Below are 25,009 nucleotides of genomic sequence, written 5' to 3'. Positions count from 1 at the left end.
ATCTGATCAGCAATAACAATATCACCACTGATAGATAAAATGAAGAAAAAAATTACAGTGACTCAGTAGGCAAAGGAGTGAGATCTTCACGTTAGGCAGCAAGTAAATAGTCAGTTCTTGAACTTGGTGTGGATCTCAGAATATTATCACTTTGACAAGAACCAAATTGTGTTGTCTTGATGACTGACTGGGTGAGTCAAAAATCATTAGGCAGGTCTTGTGGGGATTTTCTGGTATGCATTGGGTAAAACCTACCAAAATTGGCACAAGAAAGGACAGCTAATGGAAGGCCGAGGGTCACAGAGACCCAACTTAAAACTTATGAGAATAAAAGGATCTGATGCTAACGTCTTCGTGACAGATAACACAGAATACTTTCAGAGACCTGGACTCTTGGAGTCAATACTTAGTTCCAGCAGGAAGACCTGTAATGTTAAGTCTTTGGAAAAATCTCCTGTCATCAACCAAGGTCTGTTGTGGCATCTGGACCCATGCAGATCCTTTCATACATGGATGGCAGGGGCAGAGCCTACCCCCTTGGGCAGCTGGATGTACCATCCAGGAGGTTTTGGGGAGGAAGGAGGGGAAAACGAATGAGTAATGTGGCATCAGAGTCTCCAACTTTTTTATCTGTTGTGGTGGCACAAGATATACCTAATCAATATTAGTCCGGTGGTACTAATGTTATGGCTGATCGTTGTATAAATAAGGTATCTAAATGTAATGGTGTACTATGGTTGAGCTTGGAGTGATGCTTAAGAACCTTTTTTCCTCTTTGTCTTTCTCATTTTCCCTGATCAGCAGGCTGACCATGTGTAAAAAACGCTGGAGTCAGTCTTGGTGTGCAGATATGACTGATGACATGCACCACTGCAGTACAGGAAGCCATAGCCTTCACTGGCTGAAAGCTGTAGCCATCAGAGTGGAGGTCGTAGGTTTAAAATGCTGTTAGAAAAAACTGTCTTGCTTATAATTACTGCTTTGAGACTTGACAAAGAGTGAACACAGTCAAACACTGATAAATGCAGATACATTAGCAATAGTAGATTAGTAAAGAAGCAGTCAAGTATACAGTATCACACACTGTTGAGGTGTGTAACTTGCAGGAGCGTGGCAGAAGTAGAGATTGGACAGCTTTGTCTGCGTGGGTGTGCTGTTGAGTATATGTGTGTATGAGTGGCTTAGTGTGTTTGTGAGAATGTGTGATACACCGAGAGCAGAAAACAGGATGTTCTGATGCCCAGGTCTGTTTTTTTACCCTGGCAGATTCCCCTATGGCCTGTGGAAAAAAAACAGCAGGTGTAGCTCACACATTCCCAGCATACAAGCAGTCAAAAACAACCCTGTTAACTTCTGTTTACCCACAAACAAATGCTTACTCTTTAGTGATTATGCTGACTTTGGAGTCACTAAGTGTAAGTTGGTGACTAAGTGTTTATTGCAGGAGTTTGAGGTGGGAGAAAGTTTATATTATGTTCAAATGTTTGCTTGGCTGCTTGAAATTTGCACAGACAGGCAAATAAGAAATGCACAGAATATTTGGCAACAGAAATTATTTAGTAACACAGGGTAGGAGACCATATACACCATACTTGTGCTGACCACAGAATTTGGCCTCTGCATTGAACCCATGATCCGTGCCATGAAAACACACATACAAACATACAAAGACACACAGTTTTTTTTGAGAACATGTACCAAGAGCAGTGGGCAGCCATTGGGAAGCAGTGACAGTTAAGTAAGGGCCTTGCCCAAGGGCCCCAACAGTGGTGGCTTGCTAAACCCGGGTATCAAACTCACAACCTTGTCACCGATGGCCTTGTGCTCTATAACTGCTGCTCCCTACATAATTTAAAAGATGGCATATTTTGAATTGTAGTTTTTTATTTGCTTTTACTTTGTAAAAATACATTTGAGAACATGTCCCAGTACGTCTGTCTATATAGTGTATTTTTGAATACATTGACAATTTAGTAGGTAGGAGGCTAGACTATGACCGAAGAAGATGTTTTGCTTGCTTTTACAGCAGCTTTTAATCCTGGGTCTGAATGATTTTGATTAAAATCCATATGATAGCAGTTTCACTAAATAACACTATTTGGGAATAACAAGCAGAGAAGTGTCCACTGCACAGGGTGTAGAATGTAACCGAATGCACCATAATATGCTCACTGTGTTCCATGATGCAGCTTAATGTACTAATTGTCTGCATATTTCTTCCATTAAATAGGTTTTGTGTTAGCAATGTTTTCAAAGAATTAATTTTGTGCGCTGGAAAAAGCATGCACAGCATGTCATCCAGTGCACAGCATTAGATGGTGTGTTTTACACATACTGTGAAAAGTGCTCTTGCAGTATATCAGCAAGCTCTACTTCAGCTGTCTATAAAAATTTATATTCCTTATCGGTACCAATCCCATTCCAAGTTTGTGGTGTGAAAAAGTCGTGAACTGCACTAAAACACCCTGTAGCAATGCAGCCTCAAAGGAGCCAGGTGGTCGTCTATGCAAAGAGTTGAGCTGCTGTTTTTTTTTTCTCGTCTACACTTGCTGCGTCTGCCCTGCCTTGGTTTTTGTGCTGAGGGTCTGAATAGCGATGCCGTCCTGCTTGACCAGAGCTCAAAGTCAGCACTGCTCCGCTTATTTGAAGTGAATTCCGCTGCCTGGCAGGAAAAGATAAACAGCTCTTCATTTAAAGCAGCCCAATATTTGAATGCTAGTGTTTTTTCCTCTCTTTTCTCTCTCTCTATCTGTCTCTGTCCCTCCTGTCTCTGTCTCTCTCCTCCAGCACCCCACCACCACCCCCCACACTCATAGAAGGCTTTTGTCTTAGCTGGCTCGGCAGTAATGGGGGACACAGCGTAAAGGTATGATGAAGAGAGCCCTTTTTCTTTGAGCCAGTGGAGAATGAAATTAAATATCTGTGTGGCTCTCTTAGATGACTTCAGCAAACGCTACAACAGCAAAATAATAATAATAACAATAAAAAAATGCTCCCTTCAATGATTGATGATGGTATATAGCAGGAAGGCAGTTAATATGGAGCACTTTGTCTCACATTGTTGTTGCAGACAGCGCAATGCATTGATGTTATATAGGGATATTTGGCTTGCCTTCTATTGCCTTGGTCTTAGAGTTTGTTTGTTTATTTATTTATTTATTTATTTATTTATTTTGTGAATTTAGTGTTTGTCCTAGAACACAAAGTTTCTTCTTCAGCTTTGTAGAAACTTACTGCAGTGTATAGGCCTTGTCAGGTATTAGCATATTGCCAGTCGTTCCAAGTCCAGAGTAATCAGACTTTCTATTTTGTGTGTTTGCTTGTGTCTTTGCATGTGTGTGTGTGTAATCAGACTTGTTCTTGTTGAGAAGCCTCATCTCCCACTTGGTGCTGAAGGCGCATACTGATGCAACTGGCAACATAACACCACCTCGCCAAGCTTGGCACAGAATTCTATTAGCATGCTGATCAAATTAAATTTTCTTTTAATTGGAGATGAATGAGTGCTTGAAGGGGTCGATTCAGAGCTCACTCAGACAGTCACATAACATTAAGTTGCACATGCACACTGGCCTGATGTGAAATGAAAGAGTCAAGAGAAAAAAAACAAAGTGTCACTGATGTGAAGAATCACTCTTCTATTCTATAGCCCTCCCTTGCATTCTTTTGGCTTGTGGTGATCTCCATATCCAAGAAATATGGTTATTGCGCTCCAGGGGAGCTGTAGCATGGCTGATCCTGCACTCTGACCCTGGTTCCCTAAGAGGGAATTTGTGAAGAGAAACATTTCACTTTAGTCTGCAAGTAGAAATGACAGTAATGGGCATGTTATCATGTTGTGTTGATTGACTAAACTTTTCCATTGTAGGTGATCAATTGCTTGTTGCACTGCAACTACAGCAGCACCAAATCAGACTTAAAATAGAACATAATTGATTCAATAAAAACATGCCTAATTTAGTTTTTCTAAAATTGTATTTAAAAAATTACAATATGCTGCCTCGCTCACACTGTCGCAGTATGTCACTATATATAAAATTATAGACCTGTATTGTGATACATACCCTAAAAAATAGCCAGGTTTCACATGAAAACATTGCTGGTAGCCAGTGATTTCTGTGTTTTTGAGTTCTGATTCTGATTTGACTTTTCTTTTACTCAGATTTTTTTGAAAAACAGTGAATAGTAGTGACTATGATAATGTGATAATGTGTTTTCCTGAAATTTGGTTTAAAAACATGCAATATATTGCTTTGTTTACAGTTTTGCAAGAAATTGCAATCTACTGAACTGCAATTACTGTATAGCAATAGCTCTTTCCAGTTCACAGCCCTAACAATGTTTGTGTCTGTGCATTGTTATGAACTTGCAGAGACAGGTGTTAAGATTCAATTTATTACAATATATTGCGATCCTGTAAGAAAGAAAATATATTTTTTAAGCAATCAGAACAGTGGGAATATAAATTATGACACAGATATCTAACGGTGGTGGTTGAACGTGTGTCTACCAGCAATCTTTTTCTGTAATTTAAAAGCTGTAAGTTAAAAATCAGTACTGTTTGTGAGAATTTGTACTAGTTTTGCAAAAAATTATGTGATACTTCAATATATTAATATTTTTATACACCCCTAGACATTACCAGTGCATAATAGGCAAAGTCCAAGAGGTGCCTTACTCCTAAAACAGATGTCTGGAAAATAAAAGCAAGACAGACTTTTTGTCTCAGAGACAAAAGACAAAGACAGAATTAAACAGAGACAGAAAGACTGAGAAATAGAACTGGGCAACACAAAAGGGATGGATGTGTGGCTGTAATGTTTGCAGGGTGATTCAGGCACGTAGTAATTGGCCTTGAGATGTGACTGTGTGCAAGACTGCTGGACAAACAGATACACCCTAATTATCCTCAGCCCCTTGTTCAAATGAAGAGGACAAACACTAATGAATCTCTCACACACAGCCACAGAGTCTGCCTAATGAAGAGAGAGAGAGAGAAAGAGAGAGAGAAAGAAGAGAGTGGGCGGGAGAGAGTGAAAAAAACACAGATGTTAGTGTTCTGTAAGATGAAATAAATAAGAAGATTCGAGTGGAAGATGAAGATATGTAGATGGGAGGGAGAGGAAGAGAAAATGAGTGAGGACGGCAGAGAAATGGAAATGGAGACAAGGCAAAATGTTTATTGTTTTACAAGGGCATTTCTGCTGTCTGTACAAAATATGGAGAGAGAAAGCGAGGTTTGCATGCAGCGCTCAAGTAATCTGTATTGTGCTCTCACATTGTGCTATTATATCAACAAAAAAGCAGAATATATAAGATTAAAGAAAGAAATGGTGAGAGAGATAAATAACTTGTTATGCACTGGATCATGTGTTTACAGAAGCTGCTGCTGTGGAGGAGAGTGGGGGTCCGCACGCTCCAGGGAAATAACGCTAATGAAGGCACGCGGGGTCTCTGTTCAGGCTGATGATGAGAGGGGGAATGGGGGGGGGGATTGGTGGGGTCGTCTTGTGTTATTTATGGCAAAATTAAATAAAAAAACCTAGTCCGTCTGTGAGAGTGGCGAGTGGCCCTTGACCCCACGTTCCTTTTCCAAAGGCCATTCGGTGGCTGCTTACGCACTAACAGGCCATGCACTCGTGATCATAAAATTGATTGGGCATCTGCGCACTCCTTTTGGGAGGAAGGTGCAAAAGCGCCGGAATGGAATTTATTATTTGTCTAGCATCGTTATTTTCCCAGCATTTTTATTTTTTCAATCCAGTCATTACAGGTTTTTCATCCAGGCTTGTTAATGAGCACTGCTATGCTGAAGGTTGCCGGATAATTGAAACAGCGTCCACCCAGACACATGACGCTGAGGATGGCACAAGTTTCTGCAGCGCCGTACACGTGTCGGCACGCCACAAACGAACGTAGAAGAATGAGAGAAAGTTGGAAGATAAACGTGGAGGAGTGCTGCCGTTTGAAGAAGGACTGACCTGCACTGGGCACGCAAGCGTTTATATCTCGCCAACTCCAAGAGATTGCTTCCCTCTGCCAACAAACTGTCTCCTCACTCTCTCTTATCCACACTCCTCCCTCTATATAACCTCCTTAACTAGCTGTCTCTCTCCCTGTGTCCCACACTTCATTACTTTTTTGCTCCCACTCTCTCTCTCTCTTTTCTTTTTAGAAGATCTCCTTTTCTTTTCCTGTTGTTTTTCTCCCTCTTATTCATATCCCATCTATTTTTGTCTGTATCTCCCATTTCTTTTTTTATGCATAACCCTCTGTCTTTCTTTCTCTGTTTCTTCTCTTTGTTTCTTCTTTGTCTTTCACTTTTTCTTTTTCTCTACATCTTATTTTGCTTTGTGTCCGTCTCTCCCTCTTTCATCCACATGCTCATTTTCTTCACATACTTTTCTTGTTCCCCTAGCTTTCCTGCACAAAGTGACGGATTTCCGTAGAAAACTAACAATTGTGGACATCACACAGCAGCTTTGTTTGCCTTGTTGTGTATGTGGCTTTTGACAAAACTCAGCTGTCGGTGATGAAAATACTGGATAGCGCCTTGTGATTAGTTGGTAAAAAATTAAACATGCCAAGAACAAACATTGATTACTTTGAAGAGTGATTTTTAGAGCAGTACAAAGTTATTGTCACCTGTATGATTTAAGACTTTACACATCTGAGAGTTGTGCCCTCAAAGAGAAGCTGCCACACATTATCTGATTTTTTAATATGTAACAATCTCCACAAGATGTAATTAAAGGGCTTAAAAAGTAGAGAGAAAAAATACTTTGGTGAGGAATCAGAAAAACTCACATTGTTGTCTTCAAATGTGGAAAAACTTCAACAAGGTCAAAGAGGAGTAACTGGTCAGGGATACAGACATGTCACAGTGCCACAGTTGTGGATCAAATAAAACAGCAAGAAGTACATAAGCTTGTAGGCTTGCATGTAGTTTTGTGCAGCACTGATAAACGTTGTTTCAGGACATATGCTGACACATAGGGTTGCAACGGTATGAGATTTTCACGGTATGATAACCGTCTCGGAAAATACCGCGGTATCACGGTTATCACTAGGGGTGTCACGATCTCGATATTTTATCGAAATCGAATCGAAATGAGGTCACGATCTCGAGTATCGAAGTCAAAAAGAGGATCGACGATCCCTCCCGCGCGCGCTACGCAAATAGCGCAGCGCGCTACGCAAATGGCGCGGCACCAACACAGCGCATCCTATTCATTTAAATAGAGATAGCCACTGCATGAGCGCAGTCGGCGGGAGTGTGATCACTGTTTTTATCTGTCCAACGGGGGAGGGGGGGCGGGGGTTGGGCGCGCAGGTTTTGTATCTGTATCTAACGGAGGGGTGGGTGCGCGCAGGTGAGAGCGTGTGAACTCGCTGAAATGCGTGTGTCAGTGTGACTTGAGAACACTGACTATAGATCACAGTGAGGTGGATTAAAAATCTTAAACTTATAATTGACTACACCTGTTGCTTTCCATTGAATTAAAAAAACATCTTTCTCTCAGATAAAGTAAACACAAGCGTGTTTCTGACCAAAATAAAAGCTTTTCAGGAGAGATATAAGTTATGTGTAAATATTTATAAGACAATACCCACATCACTTATCTAACCAGCCTGTACTGATTTCTGCCCCCCAATAATGCTTTCAATAACCTCTTGTAACCCCTGGGAGCCAGGGGTTACACTCTAATAGCCTTTAATAGTCTTCAGTAGCCTTTAAAAGACTTACCTGGCGGCCGTGGTGTGTCCACTAAACTCCGTAGTTATAAACATCCTGAGGTAATATAATGTAATCCGAGCAGTGCCTCCGTGTCGGCTGTTCTAACCTGCTGCTGTTAGCTGCTTGGGCTGAAAGATGAACTGTAGTGAGCTGTATTATCCGGTTAGTGGGGTTAAAACCTTTATTTGTTTACAGAAACAGTAAAAACGGACTGGCTGAGCTCTGTAGCCCGTGGCTGGGCTGTACTGAAGTAGTGACTGAGTGAAGAGAGCGGAGCTTGTGCTGCTGCTGCTAGTGGTTGGATGAAGAACTGCAGCTTCATGTAATGAGCAGTTTCACCAGCCATCCACACACAGCTCTGATAAACTGCTTGTTTTAATAGTGCACACTGTTGCTACCAAAAAAAGTCACTAGATGGCATTACCATATATATCTTAATAAATAATAATAATAATATTTATAATATTTATAATAATAATAATAATAATAATAATAATAATAATAATAAATATATTATTTAAATTTTATGAGGCATAAAATAATAACAAGAAAAAAAACAAGAAAATCGAGAATCGAATCGAATCGTGACCCTCAAATCGAAAATGAAATCGAATCGAGGATTTAGAGAATCGTGACACCCCTAGTTATCACGGTATCACAGTTTGTTACATATATTATTAAACTGACCCTTAAAGAAATTACAACAAAGGTTTTTTGTTCAATTAACTATTTATTGTAGAAACTACACCATCAGGTGAAGGGAACCATGTTTTTCCACTACTCTTAAGGGCATTAAGAGTGTATATATATATAAAAAAAGTTGGTATATAACCAGATACTGCAGAAAGAGGGGATTTATATCTGACATGATCCTCACATTAGATATTTCTATTTTAAGGCTTTCACACCTTAAAACCTTCAACATATGAAAAAAAGGGACGTCAGAATTTGAAAATGAACGCATGTAAATGAATGGCGTCTTTCACATCCAGTCCGGCCAGGACCTTTACACGGACACGTGAATCCATCGTAGCACGCACTTCACGCCTGTACCTGCGTGCCCAAATTTCGGATAACTCAGCGCTTTTGCGGGCGCTTACCGCATGGGTTGTGCACGACTACATAGAGGTTTTATTTAGGTTCAGATTAAAATTATAAACTAAACACATACTTAGCGCTGCACAGCGGGGTGGTGTTCTCGGAGATGGAGAACAGGTTTGATGTATTTCCTCCTTTAGCTGTGACTTAACGGCCACATTAATTACAAGCTTGTTGATTACAAGATTACAAGTCTGTTTGCAGGCTGTTTGAATGAGCGAAATATGATCAGAATTATGTTAATTAACAGTAACATAGAAGCATATAACTATTATTTAATTAAAATGATTTTTAAGAACAGCTAAACACAGTGCGGAGAAGTTCACGTGCGAGAGAGAGACAGAGACAGAGAGACAGAGACAGAGAGAGAGATTTGCGTGTTCTGATATGAGCTACTCACAGGTAAAGGTTCTCTTTTATCTCCTCGTGCTAATTTTAGTCCAGTACATAATTCTGCAGTTTCTCAGTGTTTTCTGTCGTATTTTGCGGCCAGCGCGAGCGCTTACAACTAACACCGCGGGCCGCGAGGTGCTGCCGCGCTGCCGCTGTTATGCCGAATCCGACTCCCTGCTCAATCCGACTCCCGCTTCGCGGACAGAATCGGCACAACACCCTCCGCTGTACAACTGCGGAAGTGAAAACAGCGCTTATAAGTAGGTTAGTTAAGTTTCACTTTCAGTTTTCGTTATTTATTTCTCAGCTGGCTTGCGTTTTACCGGTAATAAGCAAACACACACGGTATGATAACCGTGCATTTTAATACCACGGTATACCGTGAAACCGGTTACCGCTGCAACCCTACTGACACATTTATCTTGCTGTCTGTTTTTCATACTTTGTCTCTGACTGTATATTTTCTGTATATTTTTCTCCTTTTCAATGTTTTGTTTGCTCTCTTTCTATCTTCTACTCGCATACTCTCTCACTCCCTTTTACTCTGTTGTCTTTCTCTCCATCCCTCTCTCTGTTTTCATCTTTTGCTCGCTCTTTTTCTCTTCAATTGCTTGTCCTCGGCTTTCTATCCTTCACTCTCTCTCTCTCTCTCTCTCTCTTTCATTCCCCACTGTAAAATAATAGGTTAGTCTGGATGCTCTTTTCCTCACCTTTGCCTTGCGAGGTAATATTTCACTCCCAATCATTGTACTGTATTCAGTTTAGGCTGCAGGTGAGGACAGCCCACCCTACCCCCCTTCTCCTCCTCGCTGCCTTGTTCTCTTTATGAATATAACCACAGGCCAAATCTTCCATTAGTGTCAGGGTGCATCTGCGTTAGTCACATTAGCGCTTGTCTCCTGGTCATTAATGCATTAGAGCCTGCGCGAGTAGGTCACATTAGTGTTAGCCTTTCTCCTCCCTCTGGCCCTCATGCACTTGTTTGTGTGGTGTGTGCGTATGTGTGTGTGTGTATTGATGAGGCTTTTGGTCAATAATGAGACAATGGGAATGAGGTCACCAGTGGTGTGTTTTAGATTAGGTTCACCATGACCACACTGAGATAGCTGCTAGCTGCTGACTAAAGTATTTAATGGGGCTATGGTTACAGTCCCTTATTTTAGCCCTGTGTTACATTTCATCTTCATCCTGATAGATTATTGCATAAACAGACAAATATTTAATTATTTCCAAGAAAAAAAGCAGTTAAAATTACAATTTAAAATGTTTATTAAACACTGAACATTTTCAGCCTTCTAGCACACGTACCGACAAAGCACAATATGACTTACGCAGTTTTGTAATATAGACACCGTTCCAAGTCCAGATTCTTTGGTCTGATACAGTTTTTGTAAAACCTATCAAATATCATTTTTTTCCCTAGAATGGGGTGTAAAAATGAATGTCCCTGTACTGTACTACTGCTTGACCAGTACACACCATGTTTAATGTACTTAGGGTAGAAAATTGGTTATACCAATTCACTTTAGTTTTAACCTGCACTCATTCCTACCATTCACTCTATTCATTTTTGTTTATTGCAAAGGCCCAAAGTTTCATTTGCCCAAAAGCCACCAAACCACATGTATGCCCTCAGGGCAACCATACAGATCAACTCTTATTTATTTGTATTTGATTCCCCTGTTTATTCCATTTACTCCTATTTTTTATATATTTAAGGTCCTCTATTTAAATATTTGTAATAACTGAAACTGAAAAAAAGTAATTGTATTATTGATTCATCATTATATCAGCAGCATAAAATGAAATTAAAATGAAAATAGTGTTGTTTATTGCATTTGTTAATGGGACAATACTTAGTCCTATAAAATAGTTAATGTGACTGACCTACTGCTGTTATATTGTCTTGCGTTATTGTTGTAGCTGCCGGCTTAGAGTTGTAAAGAAATTGTTTGAGATGTCTTGCAGGCTTCCAGCAGTAAAGAAGACAAGATGAGTGTGGTGTGTCTTGTTACAGTACAGAGAAATCTCTCTTTCTGCTCTCCATTATATATAATAGCCATCAAACGGTGGCGAGTGTGCTCGCAATCGGCCGGCTAAGGAGCATCCGGAGGGAGGATTTACTCTGATAGTCCGTCTGATACAGTAAACAAGCACAATGCTCCTGAGAGCAAGTGCTAGTGTGCGCTCTCACTCTCTCGTGCTCTCAGACGTGCGCTCTCTCCTATCTGTCTCAGTCTTTTCTCTCTTTCTCTCTCTCTCTCTCTCTCTCTCTTTGCCTCTTATTACTTAGTTTTGCTGGCTCACACTTGCCCCTTGCTCTCTCTCTCTCTCTGTATTCAGTTTAGTTCAGGGTGCATTACTGACATGACAGATACAGTGTAGTGCTCTTTTATTGGCACAGTGGAAGGTTACAGAGCTTCAGAGCTTTAAAGCAGAAATACAAAACAACTTGTGAAATTTAATATTGCACTGCTCTCGGTCTTCTCTTTCCGTCTCTGTATCTGATGCCCCCCCTCTGTTTTTGTCGTCAGCCTCCAAGCAGTATGAAGCTGAGCCATGGAACGTTAGAAGTGTAGGAGGGTGTGTGTGTGTGTGTATGTGTGTATGTGTGATTTTAGACAGAGTGTTGCTAATTGGAATGTTGTTCAGTGGGATGTCTTGTTTGTATGATAGGGTGTGATAAGAGTGAAGGAGTAATAGTTACGTTGGCTCTCTGTTAAGACGAGAGTTGAAGAGTTGTCTCTCGTGTGTGCATCTGTGTGTGTGTTTGCGGTGTACGATATGGAAAAATCTGATGTGTGATAGAGCTGTTGGATATTCCAGTATCAATGTGAGACACAATATATAAAGATTGTAAATTGGTTAGGTCTTTCAGCACTTGGATTGGCTGAACTCTTTTTTCCTAGGATAAGACGTAGATTAGTATGTTGAGTTCACGATCGACCTTTTACCTCACTACCTGACTCTATTCTGTCTCGTTCTACCTCACTCTACCATCCTCTACCTCACTCTTCCTTCCTGTACCTCACTCTTTCTTCTTCAACCTCATTTTACCTTGCTCTGTCCTCTCTACCTTGCTTTGGCTTACTCTACCTCATTTTACCTTTTACCTTGTACTGCCACGTTCTACTTTAGTCTGTCGCACTTTGAAACACTCTACTTCATTTAATCTTATTGTACCTTGCTCTGTCTGACTCTACCTCATTTGGCCTCACTCTTTGCCTCGCTACCTCAATCTACTTTGCTCTACCTTCCGCTACCTTGGTTTGGCTCAATTTCCCTCACTTACTCTAATAAATGGTTATTTACAATGTTATCGTAGCTCTTTTGATGTGCAGTGTTTATCGTGAAAATTGGATCTCATTAATGATAAAAATACAATTTATCTCATGCGATTTAGCCCTATTGTGTGTATGCATGTGGAGTCACGGCGCTGTTCTCTGCACAAACGTTGGCGAAGGCGAGTGAATGACCTCTTTATCAGCCAAACCTGCTTGGAATCTATTAACCACAGCACCTGCAGAACCCTGTGCACTGCTGCCTCTCACTCTCACCAACTACCTCTCTCTGCCTGTCTCTCACAAATCAAACCAAATCAAATCAGTGAAAGCTTTTCACATGCTGGTCATAAAATACAAGATTGTGAGCAGTGATAATAGTGTTGATTTGGACTTACTTTGGACACATAGAACTGTATTATATCAGTTTGGACACATTTTTGATTATTAATATCTTTATGAGTGTGTTATTACTATATTGTATACGGTAACAATAAATTAATACTATGACAAATTCTTGACATGTTACCCAATAAGTGGGGGTGTAGGTGTTGACAGTGTTGGTACTGTCATTCTCTGTGCCTCAGGCTATGGCTTGCTGGTACCTATCTCGTTGTTTTTTCTCTGTCTGTTTGTCTGTCTGGGGACCACACTCTCTAAATTCTGTTCTATTTTATTATATCCTGTTCTACAACCCCAAATCAGAAGAAAATAAAAATAATAATTCCAAACTGAATGAATGCAAGATATTACATGTTTATTTTATGTTTGGTCAACTTCATTTGTTAATATACAACCATTACTGCATGAAGATGAGAAGTTGCCATTTTAGGGATAGTGATTAGGTAGAAATGTACATCATCATCATGTGATTTCAAACAGGGGAAGTGAACAGGTGACTGTTCATGATTTGGTGCAAAAGCAGTAACCAAGAGAAATTCAGCAAAGATGAGAAGAGGGTTTCCAGTTTTTCAACAAATGTGTTGGAAAATAATTGAAATGTTTGCTTTGACAAACATGTATTGAACAAACATGTGTTAAAGCCAGTGTTTGTCATGGTAAAGGATTGTGTCAGAAGTTGGCAGGATTAAAGAATAATGTACTTTGAGGTCATAAAGCAACACATGCGGCCTTCAAAGCAACATTATTGATAGGGACATTTGTTCATTTTCAACAAGACAATGCAAAACCACATGCTTCAAGCATTACAAAGGCATAGCTGTAAAGGTGAGAAACACTGCTTATTCACAATTTTTTCTAACTTGAGGTTGTGTCCCTTATCTGCTCTTGTCTCATAGCACAGTCATTCACAGTCATTACCAGTGAGCTCTCCAACACATGGGAAGAGTCTCTCACCCTGGGTGAGGTGTTACTCCTAACGTACATTCACACCCTTCCATGAATTAATGCTTAAAGTGAGCCCTCTATTCCGGCATCCTTAAAGAAAGCAAACCGCAGATCCCCACTGCCCTATTACGAGCTTAAGACATCCACAGCTGCCTGGACCAGTGTCAAAGAAAAACTGAAGCACACAGGCAAAAACAATAAGCACTGAGGGGGAAAAAAGACGATGCAACGTTTGAAGCCCCCCTCGAGTCTGTAATCACAGTGTGCTTGCCACTTCAGAAATTACAGGGCTGAGGAATTGTAAGGCTGAGGCCCAAAGCCTTACAATCCTGCACCGCCCGCTTCAGAAACAAGCTCAAAGCGCATGTTTTGGGTGTGATTCGCACGGCGATAAACAAGACGGCCGCAAATCTGACACGGTAATAAGAACGGTAATAACAGCTCGCGGCGACGCTGAGCCAGAGGAGAGCTCTACCGAACGGAGGAGAGTAATTAAGTCCAGTAGCATGCACAGTCCAAATGCTACAGCGAACACTGCATTAGGGTTACTGAAAACATGTAGTTAAGATTAGAAGAAATGTTCAGGTTATGGCTGAAGGAGGATTTTCTTCCAGATGACATGTTGGTTGGTGTTGGTTTAAAACTGGAAGCTAAGAGTTTAATGATACACATAGACATAGTTTACTGATTTTTTTTCTCTAAGGATATTATGTAGAAATGTCACAGACTGGTGTGGTTCAGATAAATCAGAGTTCACAAATGTATAATTTGTTCGTTGCCTGCCATGCTATCTTCTAACAAAGGAAGCACATTTTAAGTGCACCATAACCCTGTTGATTAGAGCATAAATTTGTTGTTGGGATGGAGAATATGATGGTATAAATGATTCTACTGATTATATCATTTAATTATATCATAATTTGTCTCAATATGGGTTTCTTAGCATGTAGTGGATATTGCCAGTTCTGGTTAATTCAATTTAGTGTAATGCAGTGTGTAAATGTTTTAATAAACCTAAGCACATTGCAATACTACACAGCATTGTCTTGATGCACACTTTTTCTCTAAGTCTAATTTAGATCACACCCTTCTGCTGGCACATATCTGCAAACGCACAACAAACTGCTTGTCTAGTCCCTGCAAAGAAGTACTGCCAATAGTATAAGAGACTCTCTATCTAGCTCATGAACACCATATCTAATGCCAGACATGGGCTCAGTTAGTTTAAAGCCCTTCTAAAATGAGGTGCTCCTTCCAGTACATTTGGGATAAGGTGGGGTGGTGATCATTGAACATCTTGAGTTTACTGTCTGTAGCTCTGCTCTCTGAATGCAATCAAATCCTCACAACAATGCTCGGAATTCTAGCAAAAGCATATCCTACCATAATTCTCTCTACTACACCAGGTCCAAACAATAAGCCAATATCCTATGTTAATGACTGTGTGTTAAAAGCAATGTAACTGTTTAGAAGTTTCTAAACTTCATGTTCTTCATGCATATGGAGCTTTACACTGACAGTTGCTTGCACTAACAGCAGTATGAATGACTTGCTAAAAACACATGCCAGCCTTCACTTTCTTACTGTTGGACGCATTTTGTGAGTAGGAATGGGCAAAATTGCTAAATTGGTGGAAAAAACTTGCCACAGAAACATTTTACTTTTGTGCTACCAAATGGGTTTTGGATTGGGCCTTAGTGGACTGAAATGAGGAAGTCCTTGAAAGATATAGTCCTGGCACTCGGATGAATTTACATTGAGAGCTCCCAGGGACCTTTCTCTTTTTTTTCTCTTTTGTCTGTCTCTCTCTGTCTTTCTCCCTGTCTGACTGTTTCTCTCTCTCTCTCTCTCTCTCTCTCTCTCTTGTCTGCCCTTCCCTCAGCACAGGCAGCTGCATCATACAGGCTGAAGCTCAGGCAGGAACCAACACAATGAATTATTCACACCGCCTCCTTTTTGCTTTGTACCTGTGACAAATATTTAAAGGAGTGAACTCTGCCATAACTCACACATACATAATGCACACAAATATGCCTCTACTCACAGGCATGAAGCTGAGCGCATGCATGTATTCAGACACATTACTGCTAACTAACTGCTGCTCTCCGTTTGTCTGCTTATTTTGGGGTACCCTTAATTAGTTTTTGGAATAATATGAAGTAGGGTGTGTGGATGTGTGTGAATATGGAAAGGGTAGAAATGTCTTATTAATTCTGTGCTGAGGCTTTGACAGCAAGAGTGTGAGACTGTCCATGGTGCTGATTTTCAGCCCTCTTTTGGTTTAGATTTTTTCACTTTAGCTCAATTCATTTCAGTTAGTGTCTGATTTAATAGTTACTTTAATGAAAAAGAAGTAGTAAAAACTTCAAAACTTAAGTATGCAGATATGTCTCAGGCAGATGTGAATAAATAATTACAAGTGTGGTCTGATTAGACACTGGGGGCCCTATTTTAGCGATCATTAGCACGCAGGTCAATTGCGGATCACGCAGCTGGACTTAGGACATATATATCAGTGTGACTTTGGTATTGTGAGGACACAAAAAATTGCCTTGCGTGGCTTGTACTAATTCTCTTAATTAATCATAGGTGTTTTTTAGGTGTAACGTGAAATAAACCAGTATGTCATTTGCCATTCCCTTTAAGAAGCAGCTGCGCTCTGAGTTAATCTTAACAGCGAGGTGCTTTGCATGTCTAAGCAGAGGATATTGACCTGTACATTCATGCTGTGAAGATACGCCAGCTGCACATTTATAGGGAACAGCAATGTTATTTTATTCTTTGTTTATTGTTGAGTTGTATAAATATATCAGTATCAAAATATAGTAACAAAACACCAATATTTTAAATATAGGTGGGTCAAACTTTGTATCCATGTAATCCTCTCCTCTTTGTTCTCTCTCACAGTCTTATTTTAAAAGTCCTTAATAATAGCCTCCCCCAGTGAGATCACCTCCCTCTTTTCTTTTATGCGCTATGTCATCTGTCCCACTCATCCAGCCGGCACCTTCAGAACAAGCTGACAGCAGATTTGCACCCACCCCTCACTGCCAGGGTAGGTTCCCTGGAGCCCCATGTCTGGTCATTCCTTCAACACACACCACTCATACAGGGACCATTGATTGCCTTCTCCACCTCTATTATTATTTCTGTAAATGGCCTGGCCTGGTTAGTGTGATTATATAAATATTGAATGATGGGGAAGAGCATGGTAATGTGCTTTTGTTGCCTGGAGGTTCTTTTTTATGCGGTTGTATGTGTGTGGTGAAGTCCTGGTGTTTTTTTTTTAGGCTTTTATAGAATTATGTGTCTGATCTATCAGAGTGTAAGTCCATGAAGAGACAGGAAGGCTGTTTTTTTGCTGACGGAGGCAAGAAAAGCTAATCTCCACTGCATATGGCTGTGAATATCGGCCTATTTACGGAGGCCCCATACCATACATAATGCTGTTTTTGGGGCTCGGACTGCTCAAAAGGAAGGCAGGGATGGGACGTTTATTTCTCATGAAGATAAAGCGCTTTATCTTGTGCTCTGGCCTATTTCTACTCTCCTTTTCACGGTCCCCCTCTCTCTCTTTCTCTCTCATACATACACACACACATAGCAAAGCACATTTATACACACACGCATAGAGAAGAATCACACCCAATGGGACTGCCTGCACAGAGGAAAGATATCCTTTTGTGTCACTTATACAAACCTCTAAAGCCGTTTTGGTTTCCCTCTGCCCATCTGTTTAAGGTCTCCTCCCGCTTACTTTCTTTTCACTTCTTTGCTTTTAAAAGAAAAAATCCTGCCTCGGCTCTCTGCATCATCTTTTCTGGTGATGCAGAGAGGCCTTCAGCTGCTTAGCTTAACTCTCCTCCATTGAGAACCAAACACCATTGGGAAACCAGACACTGAGGCTATCAGATTATTTACATAGCCATTAAGCTTGTGACCCATAATGCACCAGTGCTTCTTTCCCCCATAAGCATGCCATGACCTGTGAGGGGCTCATCTTTAGTCTTCATTACACTGTAATTCTTCAATGTTATGTTAATGAGCTCTTGCAAATCCGTGTTCTGGTCACTGTTTCAGCAGGACAATGCTCGTCCACATACTGCTGCTGTTTTAAAAAGACACAAAAAGAAACTGTACAGAGCAGAAATGCAGGTTAAATTAATTTAGCTCTGATATGTGTGTTTTTCTCTGTTGAAGTGGCACGCTAATGTAGAAACCCCAAGTGTGGGGAGGTCAGCCGTGGTGTTCCGCTGAGAATTGGCCTAGTCTCATTAAAGGAGTATAAATATTTCCCCTTATAACTCATAGCTGAAAGCCTATGTTTCAGCAGGACAATGCTCGTCCACATACTGCTGCTGTTTTAAAAAGACACAAAAAGAAACTGTACCATGGCCAGTTGCATCGCAAGACCCTCATCGACTGATGTATAAATAGATGCTATCAATAATTCACCACTAACACAAAATCTGCAGGAACTGCAATAGAATATATTCAAATTGCATGGGATGGATTACCTTTAGCTGCTTAGCTTAATTCTCAACGCCAGTGAGAGCCAAATACATTTGGGAAAGCACTAAAACTCTAAGGTTATCAGATTCTTTCCATAGGCACTAGGCTCATGACCCACAATGCACGCCATCCATGTCATCATGTGCGGGGGTTCACCTTTGATTTTCATTATAGGCACTTTGAAAGCCCAGCATTACGTTAATGAGGTTTTGATTCCAGTTGCTCTGCCTTTTATTAAACCTATTTTTTGGTGCAAAATTTAAACAGGAAAGAGCTTGTCCACATACTGCTGGCATCCTAAAAGATTTCCTGGAAGAGAGAGCAGACATCTCAGATTAAAAATGTGTCCTACCGCAAAATCTGCAGGAACTGCAGGAGAATAGCTCAACTCTTATCTCTAGTGGAAGTTAAACACCACTGGGAAACCAGAAAACACTAAGCCTATCAGATTCTTTACATAGCCATTAGGCTTGTGACCCGCAATGCACCCCACAGTGCACTCATGCTTCTTTTTACCCCCCAAAGCATGCCATGACCTGCTGGGGCCTCCTCCTGACCTCTCAGCCCCTGAGCTACTGAGAGACAGATAAAGATTCAGAAGTTTTGAGGAGGTTGTAGCCCTAAGAGAGCTAACCTGCAGAGGAGTTCACCTCCTGGTCTCTGTCTCTATTTCCTGCCTCTGGGCTGGAGTGGTCTTTGGATCTGGTTTGGAACTTCTTTCAGTGTTACTGAAAGAAATGCATGTAGAATAGAGTCAGAGAGATGTTGCAAAGAGAGTGAAAGCCAGAGTGAAAGAAAGTTTGTGGAGAAAGATTTGGGTCAGAGTTGAGCCAGTCAGGTTAGAGTTCATGGAAAGAGAAAAAAAGAGTGCAGTCAAAAAAGTCATCCAGTCAGAGGAAAGGTGAACAGTGCTGAATCTCCATGCCAGAACTGAGACAGATGGAGTTGTTGTTTTCCCGTACTGCTGCTGCTTCTCCACAGCACTCAGAATCTCACCCAAAATTCACCCAGCTCGTTAGTGTCCTGTCAATCCAGCGCTTCCTCAATCAGATCAAAAGAGAGGCAAATTAATGCACAGATTATGCATGAGCGTTAATTATATCTCTGATGAAAACACGGGGGCTTGGCTTTATGCAGTGACAACCTGCATGGAGAGCAGAAATGCAGGTTAAATTAATTTAGCTCTGATATGTGTGTTTTTCTCTGTTGAAGTGGCACGCTAATGTAGAAACCCCAAGTGTGGGGAGGTCAGCCGTGGTGTTCCGCTGAGAATTGGCCTAGTCTCATTAAAGGAGTATAAATATTTCCCCTTATAACTCTGTGTATATCTGTCTCCTTCTTGAGTTGTGAGGAGAATTCTAAAATGCAAAGAAATAGTTATTAAATCTAGGAGAATGACATTAAAGTAAATATGCTAGAAGAGGTCACTGGATTAACGTTATTAGTATCGAGTTTTAGGAAGATATTTAATGTGCTATAGAATGCATAGCTGACAATGAATGCTATGGCTTCTCTAATATACATTCATAATAGAAAATATAGTCCCCAGAAGGTATCAAGCAACAGAAATGAATCGTGGTGGGTAGGTTTGCTGGACTGTCACAATTTGAGTATTGACAATAGCAGTGTGGCATCTTCAGTGAAGAGTATCAGTTTTGCCTTTGTGGGAACGACCAATGAATCTGTGTGGGGAGGCATCCTCTGAGAATGCACTTTCTGATGCATTATTCTAACAGGACAATGCTCGTCCACATACTTGCCTTAAAGACACAGATACTATGCTAAGGTCGGCCGCATCCTCAGATCTACCCCTGATTAAAATGTGTGGGATGCTGTTGGACATACTATCAACACTCCACCTGTATCACAACATTTGCACGATTCTATGTGGGGATATTTGAGCTGCATAAATTAGAGATAAATTATCACCATTAGGAACCACTACAACTTCATGCTGAGACAACTGGCATGTTGCCATGCTACACAAGTGTTACACACTACTTCTGTATGTGTAGCTCAATAAATATGACCCAGATTGCGCATATCACTCTGAAGATTAAAGATTAAGGTTAGGGATAAGTATTAAGAAAGAAACATCATTTTTCTGGGAGGTGAGAAGCAGGCCAAGAGAAGCATTTTCTCAGCCTGAAGACTCACACTTACATCATCAGTTCATGTCACAGCAGTATGAAGCATCAGTTCTCTCTGGATTTCATCATGTTTTTGTTTTTCACACCTTCAACACACATGTTGCACCGACTACCACCAAAGAGCAGAGAGAAGCATTCAACAGTACAAATCATTAGGTGCTTAACGGGCAGTAGAGGCCAGCACTGCCTCCCACTCGGAGCGGACTGGCTGCCCATAAGTGGCAGCTCCGAAAACTTTCAGCTTGCACTTTAGTTTGACATGGACCCATGTCACAGGGATGTTGTTAATAAAATATAAACCCTGCCATAAGGTGACACCTTTTCCTCCTGTTTGTTTGTGGTGCGTGCTGTTTTGCAGCAAAACAAGCCTAGCTGCATGTCCTGTGGTCTGCACTGCAAACAATGCTCAATTGTGAGTATAGGTTAGGACTCAGTGTCTCAATTCAGGGGCTACGCAATATATTCCTATACTGTTGACTACTGTATTTGTAATGTGTAAACGACCATGCACATTACTATTTAGTGCCTGTATGTTTGTATGGTTGCAATTATATTAGCTTGCGTAGTTCTCATAAAGTAGCATTCGTATAAAAACCTATGTTAGCAGGTAGCAAATGTTACCATGCTAACGTGGGCATTTATCTTTATGATTTCCTTATTTGTCTATAAAAGATAGCAAACATATGCCACATTTACAGTTTATATCAGCAACCTTGCTTGGTGCATCAGCCGTAAGCAAACTGATTAAGCAATCTGATTAATCATCCTCTTATATTGCATATTAAATTGTAAATTTTAGTGGGAAAGTCAGAGATTTAGTTTTTAAACCTGAGAAACATGGTGGACAAAATGGTCAAAATCAGGATTGGGTTGTATATTATATGAAATAAGGTTAGTCTTAGTATTTTTTATTACTTATGTGTCCATTTGTTCCATACTTGTACTGTGTTGTGAACCATGACTTATGTGTATCTTTACATCACTATCTAGCAGTGTATATATATATATATATATATATATATATATATATATATATATATATATATATATATATATATATATATATATATATATTAGGGCTACAACTAATTAATATTTTGAAAGCCGACTATATAATAATCTGATGATTATTTTTAGTCCCAGTGTATGTATTAGTCACCATTTCTGCCATGCCCTCCATCCTAAATGCAGAATTTAAATGTCATACAAATGGCAAAAGGTGAAATATTTGTAAAAAATATTAAGTAAATAAATATATGATCTGTTGTATGTTGGGTATTTTCTGTAGTCTGGGCACTTTCTGATTATATCAACCAATCATTATATAAATCTTTATTATTTAGAGTAAGAGACATATTTGAAATTTCATTACTCTAGATTGTAGGTTGTTATACAGAATTACTGATTTATAACTGACCAGTTAAAACAAATGACCATTCCCATAGTGTTCATTTGTATTTCTTACCATTTTCACATGAATACGGTAAAATATTTTTTTGATTCTAGTTGTCATACCTGGGACAGTTATTTCCATCCCATAGCTGTGACATTACTGCTAACAAGTCAGTCGCTGTGACAAACAGCTAAATGACCTATTACACTCACAGTCAAAAAAAAGAAGCACTTTCCTTGGAGGTGGCTGCACTTTTTCTCCTGAACAGTGACATATGGAGAGCTTGTTTTTATAATGGTTATTTTGTCTCAGGTTGTTAATGTACCAGTTTGACCACAGAGCTCCTGAGCTCGCTCTGGTCCATGGCCAACAATCCAGCTGCCCCATTAAAAGCTCCTCCACCCTTCTTCTGACCTCCTTTCCCTAGAAGCTCCCCCCACCTGCTCCTCTTTGTAATAATAGGCTGAACTAGATCACTCAGGAAGGGCAGGGTCACCCCAAATCACAGAATACCCACTGTAATCACATACATCTTTCTGCCATGTACAATAACTTACGGTAAGATTTCTGCTGAAAAGTAAACTTCGATGTATTATGCAGGACAGGACTGTACAGCTACAGAGCCTTGAAACTGGAGGCTAACACACATTCATTTTTAATAGCTATGCTGCTTTAGAACAACAAGCTCCAGCTTCCTCTGAAACATTGTTTCACTTTCTTCACTTGAATTTCGTTTTGCTTTAATCAGCCTCTTCATTTCTGCCGTGTTCTGATGATGAGTGTTCCCCAATGGAGTGGATTGCTTTCAGAAATAAAAATGGGTTGACTGGGGCCCAAGCATCAAGCTACTTTTTGCATGTGAATTGTGGGTAACACAGGGTAACACAGTATTACTTATGAGAAGCAATTTCCCCCACTACAAAGAGGGTCAGTATTGGGGTCACACTGTTTTATCATGGTATTCTTGTGGAATTATCCAGAATCACGGAAAGCTGTTTTATAAAGTTCTGTCTAATCATGCTAAGGAGCTTTCTGGAGGTGCAAGTTCACAGTACAAGACTCATGAAGGAGCAGTCTCTGTCGGAGATAAAATGCACACACATGCACGCTCGCTCTCATGCACACTTACCTTATCTGAAAAACACACTTGCACACTACTGAGCAGTCACAAAAGCATTGCATGGTGGATTATCCTCTTATAGCTGAAGAGTCCATGACACTGCTGGTTAGCTGTACTTAGAGAAGTGAGCCAACACCAACCACTTCAGCTGTTTCAACAATACTCCAAATAGGAATATGTTCATCATAATATCTGGATTAGGAAAACCAGTATAGTATTGCTTTCATTAAATCTGCCATTTTTTACCATTTAATATATTACATAAATGTGCCTAAATATATTTATTATTTTGCATTTGAAAATAAGTTATTACACTACCGCAATTTAAAGTATATATTTATTGAATACTCAGGGTTTTTAATATCCCAGCAGACATGAGAGGAAAGCACAATATATTTACTTCAGTAGTGCAGTTTAAGTATAATTTATTTTAGTTGTGCTGTTCAAGTCACAAGCTACTGTAACTAGCTACCTCAGCAGTGCAATTCTAATCAGGATTTTACTTCAGCAGTTCTTCAAAGAATCCTAACACTGCAGTGTGACTTAAAAAGCAACGTTTTGCCATTTTCAACTGAATATTTATTGTTGCCAAGTATTGCATGCATCCCTGCTGTATAACATTGAATGAGTTGGTCATATATTTATTTGTTACTCATAAGTGATGTTAAAGAGGGTCTGTGCCCGGAATCATAGTGTAAAAAAAGATGTTGACAGTCCTCCCACATGGGCATGATAGATGTTCGGTGTGGTACAGCTAGATGAAAATCTCAATTAAAATCATTTGCAGTCTTCAGAGTGACTTTGCTACAGCATAAATCTGCCTTATCTGGGCTGGAAACATTCGATTTGATTTATGGAATAAAGCGCTCTGGGAATATTCCCAAGGTGTTGAAATACATATCACATAATGACTATATGGCTGGCATCCCACTTTAATGTGGTTTATATCTGGATGCGCATGTAAAACGTTGATATTTTAAGCTTAATTAATGTTTCTGGCGAGTCGCTCCAGTTCTGTCAATCCGCGATTCCATGAGGAATTTGATCAGGCTTCCATTAATAAGTTTGCACATGATTCTAATTTACTTTTTCTGACTCTTATACTTAGTAGCCCAAAAACGTTTGTTGGCAAGATCCGTTTAACGCAAAGAGCTGTTTTTGTTCAATTATAATGCTGCTACATGGAATGTCATAGTGTTTTGATCAGAAAAGGCTTGTCTGTCAACTTAATCCTGAAATAGCAAACACTGTTGTGTGCCGAGGGGGCGGAGAGCTGCAAGTATTTTAGAGCCAATTAGAGAACACTACGAGGGAGTGAGAGGGTGAGAGCCACACTGACCTAAAGCTTGCTGATTGTATCTGTAAACATTTATCTCATAGATCCCTTAGTGTGTTGTTAGATAGATAGATAGATAGATAGATAGATAGATAGATAGATAGATAGATAGATAGATAGATAGATAGATAGATAGATAGAAAAAGACCAGACATCATGCATCATGCATGTGGGAGTACTGTCAGCATCTTTTTAACACTATGATAAAAACATGGATAGAGCGTGAGAGTGGTGAAAAGTTACCAAGGCAAATGGAAAATAATTGTTTCGTAATGGTTCTTGGTTTGAATGTGTTATTTTTCATTCACATCAACTTTGAGCATGTTTACCAGTGGTCAACCTCACTAACAAGATAACATCTCACAGTGGTGTGGGTATTTCCAAGCTATCCCTTGAGGGAACACTTTATGACCAATTTACACATTTCAGTCCCATGACTTTTGGCATGTCAGTGTAGTAAAACGCTGTTTAGAGAGGCAGCTGTGGTTCTTCTACCGTGGTAGTGATAGAGTCAAAGAACAAAAGGTGTGAGAGGGAATACTATGGCTAAGGGAGGAAAATAGAAAGGATAAAAATAAGACATGTTAACGAAAGGTATACACAAGTTATCAGGAAGGCAAAAGTGTCCAACAAATAGTGAG

General features: G+C 40.0%; 1 protein-coding gene across 5 annotated transcripts in view; it reads left to right on the top strand.

Moving 5' to 3' along the window:
* Positions 1-25,009, top strand: part of LOC103037335 (receptor-type tyrosine-protein phosphatase mu) — a 255,198-nt gene that overhangs the window by 4,894 nt on the left and 225,295 nt on the right. The window lies entirely within an intron of this gene.

The sequence above is a fragment of the Astyanax mexicanus genome, chromosome 4, assembly GCF_023375975.1.
Source record: "Astyanax mexicanus isolate ESR-SI-001 chromosome 4, AstMex3_surface, whole genome shotgun sequence".
In the NCBI taxonomy this organism is placed as follows: domain Eukaryota; kingdom Metazoa; phylum Chordata; class Actinopteri; order Characiformes; family Acestrorhamphidae; genus Astyanax; species Astyanax mexicanus.
Note: the sequence above shows the minus strand (reverse complement) of the source record. Positions and strands in the feature narration are given on the sequence as shown.